The sequence below is a fragment of the Nerophis lumbriciformis genome, linkage group LG01 (genome assembly GCF_033978685.3).
Source record: "Nerophis lumbriciformis linkage group LG01, RoL_Nlum_v2.1, whole genome shotgun sequence".
NCBI lineage: Eukaryota > Metazoa > Chordata > Actinopteri > Syngnathiformes > Syngnathidae > Nerophis > Nerophis lumbriciformis.
The window spans coordinates 38,974,960-38,991,357 of NC_084548.2; the positions used below are offsets into that span (position 1 = coordinate 38,974,960).

General features: G+C 39.2%; 1 protein-coding gene across 3 annotated transcripts in view; it reads left to right on the forward strand.

Moving 5' to 3' along the window:
* Window positions 1–16,398, forward strand: part of nkain4 (sodium/potassium transporting ATPase interacting 4) — a 107,804-nt gene that overhangs the window by 1,080 nt on the left and 90,326 nt on the right. The window lies entirely within an intron of this gene.

The window sequence follows — 16,398 nt, forward strand, 5'->3', positions numbered from 1 at the left end:
CTCCCCTGGTTTTAAGTCTCGTCTTGGACACCACGAGCTGGAGCTGGCTCTCGGACCTCAGAGCGCGCTCAGGAGTGTAAATTTGGATGATGTCCGAGATATAATGAAGTGCCATGCCAGTCCATGCAAAGCTTTAAAACCAAACAGCAACATTTAAAAACATCTTTTTAAATGAATAGGGAGCAAGTGCAAAGTCTCAAGAATTGGGGTTATATGCTCGCGTTTCCTGGCCCCTGCTAAAAGTCGTGCTGTCGATTAAAATATACAGTTTAACTGTATTTGTGGTTCAAAATATATCAGATTGCATGTCATTGTGTAAGATTTTTAATTAGTGCATTGAACATAGTTCAGCTCCTCTATAAAGATACAGTTTTCGATCATTTCAACGCTTTTGATCAGTCTGTGACATTTATTGAACTGGTGCACAGTCACCATGCTTCCCACTGGCTCACTGTTATTTACGATGATATTAAAGGAGAGACTTTTCACAAAGCACTCCCTCAAACATGAAGTATTATTTGCAATTAAAACTTTTCTTTACTTCACTTACAAATGGAAACATTTTGATACTTTTAAAGGGGACCTATTATGCAAAACCAAAGTTTCCTACCTATTGTACCTGCTGTACCCGTGTAATTGGGGTCTGTGTAAGTCCAGAAAATTAGAAATCAAAGCAGGGATGCACGGCGGAGATATTTATGGAAGAGTCTTGCATTCCTTCTTAATTTCTCCAAACAAGGCGTTTGGAATTTGCCCAATTTGTGACATTTTTACCATTGGTGACATCAGCGGATATCTCCATATATGGTGAGGTTTTACCTGGAGAGCTTTGCGCAAGTCCGGCATTGTATTTTGATGTTGTAGTCAATAAGCTCTTTCTTTTTCTTTTCCTCTATCCTCATTTTGTAGGGCAGACTGGCTCATACATGCACATGCATCTTCCGCTGTTGCCATATCTAATACAAAGTAGCCTATAGTTCTAACGTATACCTCTGTCAGTCGACTCAATATGGAAGCGATAAAAACTACAACATAGCTGATGAGGAGAAGACACAGTCGAAGTGGAGGGACGTAAATAAGAACGCCCAAAGAAGGGCGCATCCTGAAGAGATGGTCAGAAAGTGGTTTGAAGATGGTCTGTAAAACATAATCCACGCACAATTTGGACCAAAGGACCACCGTTACATGTTTATGTAGATGACAAGGAAGTGTTTTAAAATGGAGAAAAAAAATCCCCTTAAAGTCAGTCAAAAAGCTTCTCTTTTGTCACGAGTTAATATTTTCTTGAAAACAATGCATTCTTCCACTGTGGCATGCCACTGAGACACAATAAAATTCCCATTAAGACTATACTGTGGTACCTCAACTTTAAGGGGTTATTAGCATTAGCTAGAGATCTACATAACTCAGTTTTTTCCATGGGAATAAAGAAAGTGCTGAGAAGAAGCGGAATTAAAGAAAGAAATCATCCAAAACATGACCGAAGCAATTTGAATGTATCACTGCAGGTCTGCACCATACTGAAGCAGAATGAGACTAATGTCCTTTAAGAATGTAAAAAAAATATCTAAACAGTAGGGCTGCACGATTAATCGACATCAAATCTACATCGAGGTTTTAATTAGTGCAAAAATGTAACCGCAAGAAATTGTGGTTTTGTTTTTGAGTTACATTTGAGTGACAAACATGTTTGCCAATCAGAATTGTTGAGTCTTGCGTTTCTTTGTCTCTCGCTTTAAACAGGGAGAGAGAGTGCATTGTGCTCAGCACCTGAATGCAGTGAGCCCTCTTTTCAGTCATCCACAATCTTTGTCTCGGTGGGCGGGGAGCGACTCGGCGAGACCGCCAGCTTTACACACACATGACGCACGTACAGAGAGCCTCGCGACCTGCTCGTGAAATGTTTCGTAAAGTAACAAAAATTAGGAGGAAAAAAATATGATTAGAAAGCCAAATTTCCTGTTGTGGGAGTACTTCAGCTTCAAATCAGATGGGCAATATGTGCCTCTCAACACAGACGAATGAGTGAGAATGCGGGGATGGCAGCAAACAAAAAGACAACGTCCAACTTTGCTTACAGGCAGGGGTACATTTTACTTTTTTGTTTGTTTATTTATTTCGGATAACACATTTATTTACCTCCTAATTACAGTACAATGGTAAACAATTATACAATAATGAGAAATAAAGGTTTATATCCTTTTAAATGGTTACTCAAATTATGATTACATTACATTATTGACACTGTATAGTTTTTATTGATTATTTATTCAGTTTAAAGGAGAACTGCACTTTTTTTATTAAATTTTGCCTATCGTTCACAATCATTATGAAAGACATGAAGATGGATGTACTTTATAAATACAAGTCTGCTTACAATAAAGTCAATGTGAGTAGGGATGTCCGATAATGGCTTTTTGCCGATATCCGATATCCCGATATTGTCCAACTCTTTAATTACCGATACCGGTATCAACCGATACCGATATCAGCTGATATATACAGTCGTGGAATTAACACATTATTATGCCTAATTTCAACAACCAGGTATGGTGAAGATAAGGTTTTGGTTTTTTTAAATTATAAAATAAGATAAATAAATTAAAAACATTTTCTCGAATAAAAAAGAAAGTAAAACAATATAAAAACAGTTACATAGAAACTAGTAATTAATGAAAATTAGTAAAATTAACTGTTAAAGGTTAGTACTATTAGTGGACCAGCAGCACGCACAATCATGTGTGCTTACGGACTGTATCCCTTGCAGACTGTATTGATATATATTGATATATAATGTAGGAACCAGAATATTAATAACAGAAAGAAACAACCCTTTTGTGTGAATGAGTGTGAATGGGTGTAAATGAGGGAGGGAGTTTTTTTGGGTTGGTGCACTAATTGTAAGTTTATCTTGTGTTTTTTATGTTGATTTAATTAAAAAAAACAAAAAAAACCCGATACCAATAATTAAAAAAACGATACCGATAATTTTCGATATTACATTTTAACGCATTTATCGGCCGATAATATCGGCAGGCCGATAATATCGGCAGGCCGATATTATTGGACATCTCTAAATGTGAGCTCCACTATTTCGCCCATAAAATCCGAAAAATAACAATTCAAAAAGCGCCAACATAACTCTATTTACATTTTGTGACTTGAATATTAACACAGTATTAGTGATATTGTTATTATAAGCGCTAACGCAGACTAACTATTTATAGCGGCACCGTGATCACTAGCTTGTGTGGCTATGCTGACACCGTCGGCTGGTGAGCTGCTTCCTCGCCTCGGTGCTCGTGAAAGTTTATTCCAGATCATAAATAATGTCACTCATCTTGATAGAAGGATGAGGATGAAATCCGACAAGTTGGTACACTCTGACAGCCAATTTAGAAATTGGAAATGGCGAAAGACACAAAAAGACGCTTGGTTCTAACCACCGTTTTCTTTGCAAGGACTATGAGTCATTCTTCATCTAAACGGGAATGTAACACAATTTTATCAGTCGGCATTCTAATGACAGCAGACGTTGGTCAGTAAGTGATGTTTTACGACGTTTGTTGGCTCGAAGTCTGCAGTGAGTAATAATCAGTGATGTTGTTGAAGAAAAATGCTAGAGTTCGAAGCGTTTTTGAAATTACTGCGCCACGTATGCTTAAAATGAGCAAAATACGTAAATATTACTTCCTATTATAAATGTGCCTGTTACTACATTACATATATACTTACATCATGTATATACAACATTAATGGAGGTGTTACAATGTTTTTTAAGGGCTTTTATAGGCAGAATAGAGCGACTCCCATAGGCTCCATTGAAAGCGGACTTTGGATCGCATTTATTTACTATTTAGAATGCATAAAAAAACAAAACCACATGTGTTCTTGTCTTACATAAGGATTGTGAATGATTGGCAAAGAAAAAAAAAAGGAGCAGTTCCCCTTTAGGAGCATTATGTATACAAAAGATTTGAGTCTGTCTGCACAAAGCCAAATATTTTTAAAGTAAATTATTGCATATTGTTCTAATGTTTGGCACCTTGAGACAAGAATATGTTGATTGACAGTCTGAAAGTAACACGGTTTCCTTTCCTCTTTATTTTTTCAGTTGTATGCATTCATATGTATAAAGTATAAATATTGCAAATCGAATCACAATCGCAATTTTGGAGAGAAAAATCGCAATTAGGTATTTTCTCAAAATTGTGCTGCCATATTAAACCGTGGATATTTATACATGAAAATATGGAAAAGCTGCTGATGGTGTGTTTGTTTGACTGCGGTCCACTCTCCTTACATCACTTCAAAATCTACCATAGTAATACTGTATTGTTTTTATTCAATATTTCTAAGCCAAAAGTTAGTTTTTGTAAGACGTGCTGGTTTGTAGGGTCAAACACCAATTGATTTCTATTAATTACAATGAGAGACATTCATTTCAGATACAGGTGTTTTGAGTTATAAGAACTCTGTCACAGAACTAATTAAGCATCTAAGATGAGGTATTACTGTATTGTTTTTTTTTAGAGCAAACCTTGCTAAACCTTGTGCATGTGTGACACAGTTTGTGCCCTTTTAAGTTTTGTAAGCATCGGAGAGTCTGTTGGGGTTTGTAAAGATTAGATCACCTGGCTTATTAAAATGATAGAGACTCACTCCTGTTTAGCTCACGCAAACACCAACTATGAACCCACCGTTAGGGACACACCTGTTCCCCCTCGTACCCTCCACTCAGACTTCAGACCTCATTAGAGAGAAGGACCATTTGTTAAGAGGTTTATAAAACTGTCAGCGAGCCAAAGTAAAAAGTCCCTGAAGACTGCAGGAAACAGCTTTATTTCCCCCCGGCACTATTTCTGGATGACCTCACTCTTCCTGTCTGCAGAAACACACACATGTACACTTTCACATTTTTGACCACTTTAAACTACCGTACAAAGAGGGGTTGTGTTAAACCTTACATGACCTTTCAAAATGTGACAAGGTTTAACATGCATTCGTGTAGCTGTGTGTGTGCTCTTATGAATATAAGTAAAGTGAATGGAATTTATATAGCGCTTTTTTCTCTAGAGACTCAAAGCGCTTTACATAGTGAAACCCATTATACATCTTTAAACTACATTTATACCCGTGTGGGTGGCACTGGGAGCAGGTGAGTATAAGGTGTCTTGCTCAAGGACACAACGGCATTGATTAGGATGGTGCAAAAGGTACCTGGAACCCTCTAGTTGCTGGCACGGTCGCTCTACCAACCGAGCCACGCCGCCCCATTAATATAAATAAATATAAATATACATGCGCTGTGGGGCCCAGATTAAATGTATGAATTGGCAATAATCAACGTTATTCCCAGTCTTATATAGGCTAAAAGTACCATTAACAAAACAACATAGTCTTACTTCTCAGATGTAAAAATAGCCTCCGTGAAACACCGTGTGTGCTAATTATCTAGGCTGAGAGCTTGGATCAAACCTCTTTCGGCATCTTAGCCATCATCTAATTGAATTATGGTTTGCTTTCTTCATCAGCGCAGAGATTCTCTCTCCGGGATGGAAAGCAGCTGATAATGAGGCTGTATTGATCGAAACGCCCCGATTCCCTATCCATTCCGCAGCCTAACTATTCCAGACAGCAGGGCCGTCTGGTTGTCAGAACCCCAGAAAGTGGTTATAGTGCTGGCAGGAAACTGGCTTTGCTTAATTGTTCTGTTTGTACTCAGAGGAGCTTGTTTTGTCTCAGCGGCTTGGTTGTTACATAAAAATGACCTGGCATGAATGCGTTTCGATTGGACATGTTGTGAACATATTGTGAACATCAGCAAGTGGCCGTGATGTTGAATGAGGAGAAATGATGACCCTTGATTGATGAAGATGCCCTTTGTATTGATCATGTTGGGTCTTCAGAAAAGGTTAGATGTACACTTATGCATACTAGGGTTGGGCGATACAGACGATATACAATATAAATGATGAAATGTGGCCAACGATAGAGCTTTTAATACTATTGTTGTATCGTGGTGATACATGCTGATGACACATTCTAGCGGTGTCATGCAAATGTGACAGCGAGACTCAAGCGAACACATGTCATGATCTGTTGCCCGGGTCGTGGCTTAGTTTATGTTTTGTATTATTCTTTTGATATTTTAGTCTAGTTGTGTTCCCCATGCGCTTGTTAGTATTATTGGTTGCACCTGTGTCTTGCACTGACCCTCTTTCCTCCAATCCACTCTCTCCTTCCTCTTGTGTTTAGTCCAGGTGTATTCAGTTATCTAAATAGTCAGTGTATTTAGTTCTCTGTTTGCTGTCTTGTGTTTGTCCGATCGTTGTAAACCTTGTGAACAGCACAACCGTGTTGCTACACCCTGCCTCCTTGCTATTGGGTCTTCCTCACCAGGCCTCCACATACACAACCGTAACAGTAACATTCTCGCTGGCAACTTATGTCCCTCCACAGTGCAAAGCCACTACTAGGTCAGCAATCATCTCCTCCAAGGTGGCAAATATATTTAGTTTCTTACAAGTATTATTATCACTGGAGTACACGGATTAGCTAAACATGCTATACTACACACAAAACATGATCACAAAGACATGACAGTTAATGTCCGCCATGTATGTTGCGGACTCAACGTCTAGGTCCAGAGTATATAAAGTCACCAAACACGAATGGACAATGAAGGTGAAGGCAACAGAGTGATGAGTGTCCTGACCAGATATCTAGATCCCTAAATTGATTGTTGTCTAATGTTCTTTGTCACATTGTGTACTTTCGTGTCCAATAAAGATTTGATTAATTTATGATGTCTCAGGTGTGATTCACTACAATAGGGCCCCACAGCACACTGGATTCCAGTTAATTGAAATACCACAACACTGGATAATGTTCAGATAAGTTAAATCTAAGAACTTGCACACAAAGCAACACTGGCGGTGACTATGACGTGCGCATTTTGCGCGCATGCATATTAGGTCGCGTTGCGCCGGCTGACGGAGGGGGCCAGGGGGTCTTAAAAAACCATTGTGTGTGTGTGGACAAGGATAAGGTTAGGTGGGATTTACGTTTGACACACAGAGCAGCAAAGAGGAGCTATCGCTAGCTGCTGTGCTGTGTTGCTAACAGAACTGAACAACATAAACAAATGAGATTAGTGATACAGTTGCTACAAGGAGAGATACAAGTTATTAAGCGAATTGGTGTAAGTATCAGTAAAGCTGTAGTCACTCACTAATAGCCAAATGCAGTCGCTGACCAAAGCATTGCATCACTTGGGAGTCGAGAATTGTTCTATCAGAGGAGGGGAAGCATTTTGGGTACGCACACTTGCAAAACGTGTTGTACTTTAGATGTCAAGTGGGCCCAGATTACCCTCTCAGAGGAGAAGAGTGTCTTTGAAAATGCCAGAATGCCCAACAGTCAGGCATACAGGCTCCTCCTCAAGGTGGTTGCAGCCACAGAGGGAAAAACACAACTGTCATCGCGACTTCAATTAGCGACTTATGCATTTGAGTAAAGCTATTTCTTTGTAAAAGGTGGGTAAATGCAGCTTCAGAAGAGTCAATAAGACGAGGGAAATGTAAAATAAAGCTGTCAAGGAGGAGTCAATGTTTCTAAGGAGTCAAACTACCCACAAACACAGTGTGTGTGTTATCCTGCATCACACTGCCCACTTTTGCTCAACTTTTGATGGCATACAATATCTACAGAAAAATAACTAACTTTGTAGTGAAGCCTCCAAGAGGGTTCAACATAAGTGCTTCCAGGGGAAGTTTTTCAGCGAGCAGCAGATACTAGCGTTTCTTCTAGAAGGCTAGACATTATCCTTTGGCGGGTTGTCATCTCCCACACATTACAAGAGATTTAGGCTCTTTAGGCCCCTTCACAACGTGCTTCTACTGCTAACTGGTTTGCTCAATAGAATGTTCATAATTCTCGTTGAATATTCATGAGGAATTTTGGATGTCAGTCAACATTTTGTCCCTCCTGCCTTGTCTGTTTGAATTCATGTGCGCTGGCAACCGCATTCATATATTGCCCAGCCCCTTGATAATGAACTGATATCAGTGCATTAGGCTGCTGTAATTAAGATAAAGCACAGAAGCTGGCAAGTCGCACCATGACAAAACATCCCATGCTTTCAGGCTGAGCAACCAGGGTGTTGGACTTACTGCCTCTGTCCAGCCCAAATAGCTAAACTTGATATATTTGGAAATAGTGTGAAATCTGAAGTGGTAAAAGTATGAACCGTTCAATTAGATTGTCATATTCATGTGTGATCATTATAACTAACTGTATTTCCACAGCACAGTCTAGTGGGAGTGAGAAAGTAATTGGTTCACTCAACTCTGGACTATGATTCATAGCCTTTGAAGAGAAACAATCTGTTTGTTTGTACAATTTAACTTTTGGCAGATTGAAAAGGACTGGCCTATCAGACTCATTGAGGCAGTTGAATATGTTGTTTAGGTATGTAAGAAACATTTTACCATACAAAGGCACTTCTTGTACTGAAACACCAGCGGAATGTGTGTATCATTTTTGTGTCCCCAAGTTATATTATTATATTTTCATCCCTTTGTTTAGGTATGTTTTCAATTAGGGTTTTACCAAACATTCGTGAATAAGATCAGCCAATATCGATCGCGAGTATTTAAAAAAAAAAATCGATTTATCGTGAATTCACTATTAACAACAGCAACATACTATTTAAATTTGTTCTTCTATTCTATTTCATTACTTACAATTGCTGGAGCAAAACAAAGTCAATAGGAGATGATAACTAAACAAAAGCAAAAGCTATTATCTACAACTCATTTAAATCCTTTGGGTTTTGCCCTCAAAGTCCTCTTGTGTCCAGGAAATTATTCCCTGTGATTGTAAACATAAAAAAAAATAGAAAAAAAATGTTTTTGCGCAAATGATAATATCGACCCAATCACTCCAGTATCGATTATTAACTAACATTGGTATTGACATGTTTCGCCTCATCAACCAGTGATAATGTTACTTGATAATGATACTTAAGAAACTAAGAAATGCAGTTTATTTGCTGAAATGGAGGTGATTATTATTAGCTTAGGGGAGCGGCTCTATACTATGTATGGCGATATGCAATTAGATGATAGCCTCTTGTCAGGCAAAGGACTAAAAATAAATACAGTCTCAGCCAGAGAGTATCAATGTTTGTGATCGGCAAAAAAAAACATGTTTTTTCACAAAAGTTTATCAATCGGCAAATCCCTAATTGAATTTGATAAATTTTTTTAGGATGACTTTAAAACTACTTAAGATATTTCCATAAAACATTGTGGATTACTGCAGCATGCACCAAAAAGAAACCATTCCAGGGGGTCCAGGTTCTAAAAATTCATATATTATTTTGTGATACAGCATGTTTAAACATTTTCTGGAATTCCCCGGTTAGTAATGTATGAATTTAGGCATATGCAGACAATGGGTATCAGTTATGATGAATTTGGTGCTCATCCAATTTCCGCCTACCCCCACTCAACTAATGGTTACCAATGAATGGGGCGCTTTGATGGCTGTGGGAAAGAGTCATCAGCCAAATCTGAAAAAAGCCTCCTGGCCTAGTTTTCCCTCACTGTGCCACTAAACGTTTCATTACATTTCAGTACAGTGGAACCTCCAAAGTTGTAACAGCATACATGCAGTGTAATTTAGAACTTAACCCACATTACCTCAAAAAGTATGTATTTTCAAGTTGAACTATCATCATGAGTGCATTATCGTAGCATGCTTTACAAAACGTCTATCCTGAGATCTGATTCCACTGCAGAGAGTTCTGGTTGTCAGGAAATGATAGTGCCACTTGACAACAGAAGTTATCTCATGACGATTTACAAATCCACGCTCCTCTTGCAATAAAGAAAACTAAATTGACTCTACATGAGCAAGTTTTTGGCAATGAATGCAAGGAAAGACTCCCTTTTCCGGAAGAACCCTCCAACAGAAGCATGCTTTGCCACTCTTACCCCTTTAGGAGAATGTGTTCATCCCACAAAATTGCAAAGGCTGATAGAATCTTGTTGGGGTCCAATACCTCCCTAACACACTATTTGTTACATGTCTTTTGTTTACACAATGCCTTTAATTCTGCCTGAACTCTGAACTACTATATATTGCTTAGTCCAGTGTTTTTCAACCTTTTTTGAGCCAAGGCACATTTTTTGCGTTGAAAAAATCCAAAGGCACACCACCAGCAAAAATCATTAAAAAAAACTAAACTCAGTTGACAGTATAAAGTTGTCGTCGCAGTTGTTGGATATGACTTTAAACCATAACCAACCATACATCAATATAGCTATTGTCTCAAAGTAAGTGTACTGTCACGACCTGTCACATCACACTGTGACTTATTTTGAGTTTTTTGCTGTTTTCCTGTGTGTAGTGTTTTAGTTCTTGTCTTGCGCTCCTATTTTGGTGGCTTTTTGTCTTTTTTTGGTATTTTCCTCTAGCAGTTTCATGTCTTCCTTTGAGCGATATTTCCCGCATCTAGTTTGTTTTAGCAATCAAGAATATTTCAGTTGTTTTTATCTTTCTTTGTGGGGACATTGTTGATTGTCATGTCATGTTCGAATGTACATTGTGGACGCCGTCTTTGCTCCACAGTAAGTCTTTGCTGTTGTCAAGCATTCTGTTTTTGTACACTTTGTAGCCAGTTCAGTTTTAGTTTCGTTCTGCATAGCCTTCCCTAAGCTTCAATGCCTTTTCTTAGGGGCACTCACCTTTTGTTTATTTTCGGGTTAAGTATTAGACACCTTTTTACCTGCACGCTGCCTCCCGCTGTTTCCGACATCTACAAAGCAATTAGCTACTGGCTGCTACCTACTGATATGGAAGAGTATTGCACAGTTACTCTGCCGAGCTCTAGACAGCACCGACACTCAACAACAACACATAATTTGCAGACTATAATTACTGGTTTGAAAAAAATATTTTTAACCCAAATAGGTGAAATTAGATCATTTCCCACAGCACACCAGACTGGATCTCACGCCACACTAGTGTGCCCCGGCACAGTGGTTGAAAAACACTGGTGTAGTCAACCCAGCAAAGCCCCAAATGACACTCAACATTACATGCAACACATTGAAACCTATTTTCAATTCAAGGAAGCCAACCTCTTAACTCTTTTGGCATCAATACAAGGTGTCCCCAAAACAAAGCCTTGAATGCTTTTGATGTTATCCCTCCAAGTCATTCCGGACCGACCTAATTTTCACTTTCCTTCCACAGATCCTTGAAGGATATTTAGCGCAACGCTTGGTGTTGATCTTGTATTGTGGACAATGTAGCAAAGTTTGTGGTTTTTCTCCTTTGAAGGAGATGTTTGTGTGCTTCAATGGCTGTAGTTATTTCACTTCTGATGGAATTGGAATTTAAATTTTCCCGAGGGAACTCTCCTGAAGGCATCAATAAAGTACTATCTGTTCCATGAGCTGTGTGTGGTACTCTCAGGAGATGGTAGCATTTAAAAGAGGCTTACTTTTACTTTAAAGACGCCGTGCAATAGTATGTCAGCAGTGATGTTTACATTGGAAGAGCTGAACTTGTCTTATTTCATCTGGAAACCGTCTTTTCCATTTTTAAGGTGTTACGTAGAGTGCATGTCTTTGTGTGTGCTTTTTTCACTGTTTACGGGACCTCTGCTGTGCCTTTTTGAGTGTGCTCTTGACCCAGATGCGTTTGATTGTGAAGTGTGAACATCCTCATCTTCCACAGACAGGTCCTGCCATTGTTACACCATTGCTACTAAACAATGTTAGTTAACAGTGTGAGGAAAGGTGTGTGTTTGTGTGTGTGTGTGTCGAAGGTTGCAAGGCAAGGTGACTGCATAATAAATTCACTCACCCTCAAATTTGTGGAGCCCCCCTTCCACCCCCACAACCCCTACGTCCCTGATGTGTCATTGTTTAACTTGAGAGTCCAATGCAACCTGGATGTATACTGTGCGATGTGAGGCAATGCTTGAATGTTTAATTGATGTTGATGCTCAAGCCCCAACATATACTGTAGTGCAAGATGCTCTGCACACCTCTCTATTTTGCCCTAGCTCCATTGAGATCCCAGGTTTGAATATGCTTAAATTATTGATTAGAGAGTAATTTATCAGCATAGCCAGATCCTCTAGACATTCTTGACGGATGCAAGTAGAAAGGTAGAGGGGGGGGAAATAGGCATGTGGGTTATTTCGCCCTCTCACTGTCATTGGCCAATTAGGGGCTTGACCCTTGAGACCTGAGATCCCAGTCTCGTTTAAGGTTATCTCACTCTTTCTTCCCCATGTAGGGGTTGCCAAGGAAACATATGCAAATACCGTATGCCAACGACACATAGAGTACATTTACACAGCAGTGATGAAGTTGAAACATGAATTTGTTTCTTCACAACACAAATACTGTAAAGAGGTTTTCTGTAAATAAATTATTACAGGGTTTCCCCGAGATTGCATGGTGGGGCGTGATGACCATGACATCATCGTATTATTTGCTATGATAAGATTTTCTTTAAAAAAAAGCTCAAAAAAGGTGTACATAAAAACCAATCTGGGTTATTATTAATTACTATTAACATATATTTTTTCATATTGTATCGTTTTGCTGTATTTTCAATTGTTGCTGATTATTGTACAATGTACTTTGTTGAAAATTGTTCAAATATCTAGAGACTTTATGTGATCTTTTTCTTTATTAAAAACAACTACCGTATTTTCCGCACTATTAGCCGCACCTAAAAACCACAAATTTTCTCAAAAGCTGACAGTGCGGCTTATAACCCGGTGCGCTTTATATATGGATTAATATTAAGATTCATTTTCATAAAGTTTAGGTCTCGCAACTACGGTAAACAGCCGCCATCTTTTTTCCCCGTAGAAGAGGAAGCGCTTCTTCTTCTACGGTAAGCAACCGCCAAGGTAAGCACCCGCCCCCATAGAAGAGGAAGCGCTTCTTCTTCTACTGTAAGCAACCACCCGCCCCCATAGAAGAAGAAGCGCGCGGATATTACGTTTCATTTCATTTGTGTGTTTACATCTGTAAAGACCACAAAATGGCTCCTATTAAGAGACACGCGTACAACGCAGAATTCAAACTCAAGGCAATAAGTCACGCAGTAGAACACGGAAATAGAGCAGCAAGGTAGAGGAAGCAACAAGATGACCTGCGCCACTAAGACAGGGAGACAGCGCCGGACGACATACGCCAACATCTTCCAGTGGATTGTAAATGCCTGGGCGGATATATCGGTCTCAACTGTGGTCCGAGCTTTCCGGAAGGCAGGATTCATGGAACTGCTGGAAAAACAACAGCAACATTGACTCTAATGACTTCGACGAGACGGAGCCGGCCATTTTGGATGCCGTATTCGCCCAACTTTTTAATTCAGACACTGAAGAAGAATTCGAGGGATTTATGGATGAGGAATAATTTCAGAAAGTGAGCTTTAAATGTTTATTTTGTGTGTTGTGTGACATTAACGTTCGAGCAACGTTGAGTTATTGATGTTGCTATTGCTCTGCAGTAATTTGAGTGTTACTATTTTTGTGATTGCACATTTGCACATTACATTTTGGGGGTGAACAGAGTTGTTAGAACGCTGGTTTGTAATATATTATTAAAGTTTGACTGACCTATCTGACTGTTTTTTTGACATTCCCTTTAGCGCAGCGTAGGCGCAGCTTATAACCCGGGGCGGCTTATAGGTGAACAAAGTTTTGAAATATGCCATTCATTGAAGGTGTGGCTAATAACCCGGGGCGGCTTATAGTGCGGAAAATACGGTAGTAACAAATTTAGCATCTTTTGCTGGTTGTATTATAAAATGTAGTCATGTTTAGAGACTCTACTTCTGTACCTCAATGTCCCCGACAAAAACACACTTGCGTCGCGCTGCTGCTCCAGTTGGACTTTCTTTCCTTAAAAGCCGCCACTGTCCTCATAATATTTGCACATTTCGTAGATCGCTGTGCGCAGGTATATCGCGGATATATTAAAGTTACGTCCAGTTCGCAGACATGCTGACTACGTTTCAGAAAGCAGATCTTCCGAAAGACTTCAAAGGTGTATTTCAGTTTGTTAGGATACCTCATTTTCAAAGTGTCATGTACAAACATGTGCCACATTGGGAATCCCGCAAAGGACCTCTTTTTCTTCAATGAATATTCTAGCTTGCTTTCGAAGATCATCTTTGGCTTTGGCAAAAATGTTGAGGATATGTGTCATAAAAGCCCCTTAGATCATAGTTGCTTTCATCAAAAGCCGTTTAAATCCACTAAAAAAGGAATCAAACCCTCATTTAATGTGAATGGTGCATACAATATAGCTCATTTGGCTCTTTTCCATGTATTGATATAATTTGACTGCTTTTGGCAGTTTTGTAGCTTCAGAAAACTGTCAATTTAAATCACAGATGTAAATGTAATGCAATTGAAGGCCATTTTAGGGAAATTTAAGACCCACTGGCAAAGTCTTTTCAATTTGATTGGCTTATCCATCCATCCATTTTCTACCGCTCGTCCCTCTTAGGTTTGCGGGGGGCTGAGCCTATCCCAGCTACACTCTGGCGGAAGGCAGTGTACACCCTGGACAATTCTGTTAGATATTCTAATCAAAACGTTATCAGGAGTTCAAGGCTCTTAATTAATAAAGGCTTAGTGGCCACATGCGTGGACAGCACATTTTAGCTCTTATTTCAAAAATTGTGTACACTACTGAATTGGGGTCTTATGGCCGCTTATGTGGACACTTATACTGCCATCTAGTGATGTCAGAAGAGTATAACATACAATGGAATTTGGAAAAAAAAGGGTAAGAATAAGAATTAGCATGTCACTTAACATGAAGTACGCGTTTGTGTACTTATGGACTAAGTACATCATATCAAAAGATGATTCTTAATTTTTTATTCTAATTAGGGTCCAATAAGCCCTAATAGCAAAGAGAAATAAAAAAAAGCATGTAAACAAACAGCTTGGGCCTTAAGAGGTTAAATACCACTAAGCCATTAGTATCCTGGTTAGGACAACCTAAACTCAAACAGGAACTTAACAGTACAACTTTTCTTTACCTTTAAGCACGTCTGTCTTTTCACCAAAGTAGAGAAGTACGCCTCTTATCACAGCTTTTTTTCTTGGCTCAATGTTGTTCTATACAATGAAATACCATTCATCCATCCATTTTCTACTGCTTGTCCCTCTCGTGGTCGCGGGGGAGGGGGTTGTGGTTTGACGAGTCCACATTTCAAATTGTTTTTGGAAATATTCGACATTGTGTCATCCGGACCAAAGGGGAAGCGAACGATCTAGACTGTTATCAACGCAAAGTTCAAAAGCCAGCATCTGTGATGGTATGGGGGTGCATTAGTGCCCAAGGCACGGGTAACTTACACATCTGTGAAGGCACCATTAATGCTGAAAGGTACATACAGGTTTTGGAACAACATATGCTGCCATCTAAGCGCCGTCTTTTTCATGGACGCCCCTGCTTATTTCAGCAAGACAACACCAAGCCACATTCAGCACGTGTTACAACAGTGTGGCTTCGTAAAAAAAGAGTGCGGGTACTTTCCTGGCTCGCCTGCAGTCCAGACCTGTCTCTCATCGAAAATGTGTGGCGCATTATGAAGCGTAAAATACGACAGCGGAGACCCCGAACTGTTGAACGACTGAAGCTCTACATAAAACAAGAATGGGAAAGAATTCCACTTTCAAAGCTTCAACAATTAGTTTCCTCAGTTCCCAATCGTTTATTGAGTGTTGTTAAAAGAAAAGGTGATGTAACACAGTGGTGAACATGCCCTTTCCCAACTACTTTGGCATGTGTTGCAGCCATGAAATTCTAAGTTAATTATTATTTGCAAAAAAAAAAAAAAAAAGTTTATGAGTTTGAATATCAAATATCTTGTGTTCGTAGTGCATTCATTTGAATATGGGTTGAAAAGGATTTGCAAATCATTGTATTCCGTTTATATTTACATCTAACACAATTATCCCAACTCATATGGAAACGGGGTTTCTAGATCCGCGTACGTGTGTTTTAAGTTGTCTGTCTGTCCCTAATCAGAAAGAACCCTCGATAGGCTGTCTACTTACACGTTATTTTTGCGACACTTCTTCCGTGTAAGATTTGAACGTGCGCGTCCAGATTTGTGAGCGTGTAATACAACTTGTGTTTTTTTTTACCATTAATAAATCTAAATATATTCCAGACCAAAAATCATTACATATTCTCTCCTGCTTACTTGTGTTACCATATCTGAGCTATTGAGTAGAAATATGGGTAAATAATTACACAAATAAACTTCATTCACTAACCGTGTTACAAAAAAGGTCAATTTGAATAATACATAGTATTGGATACAGAGAACATTCAA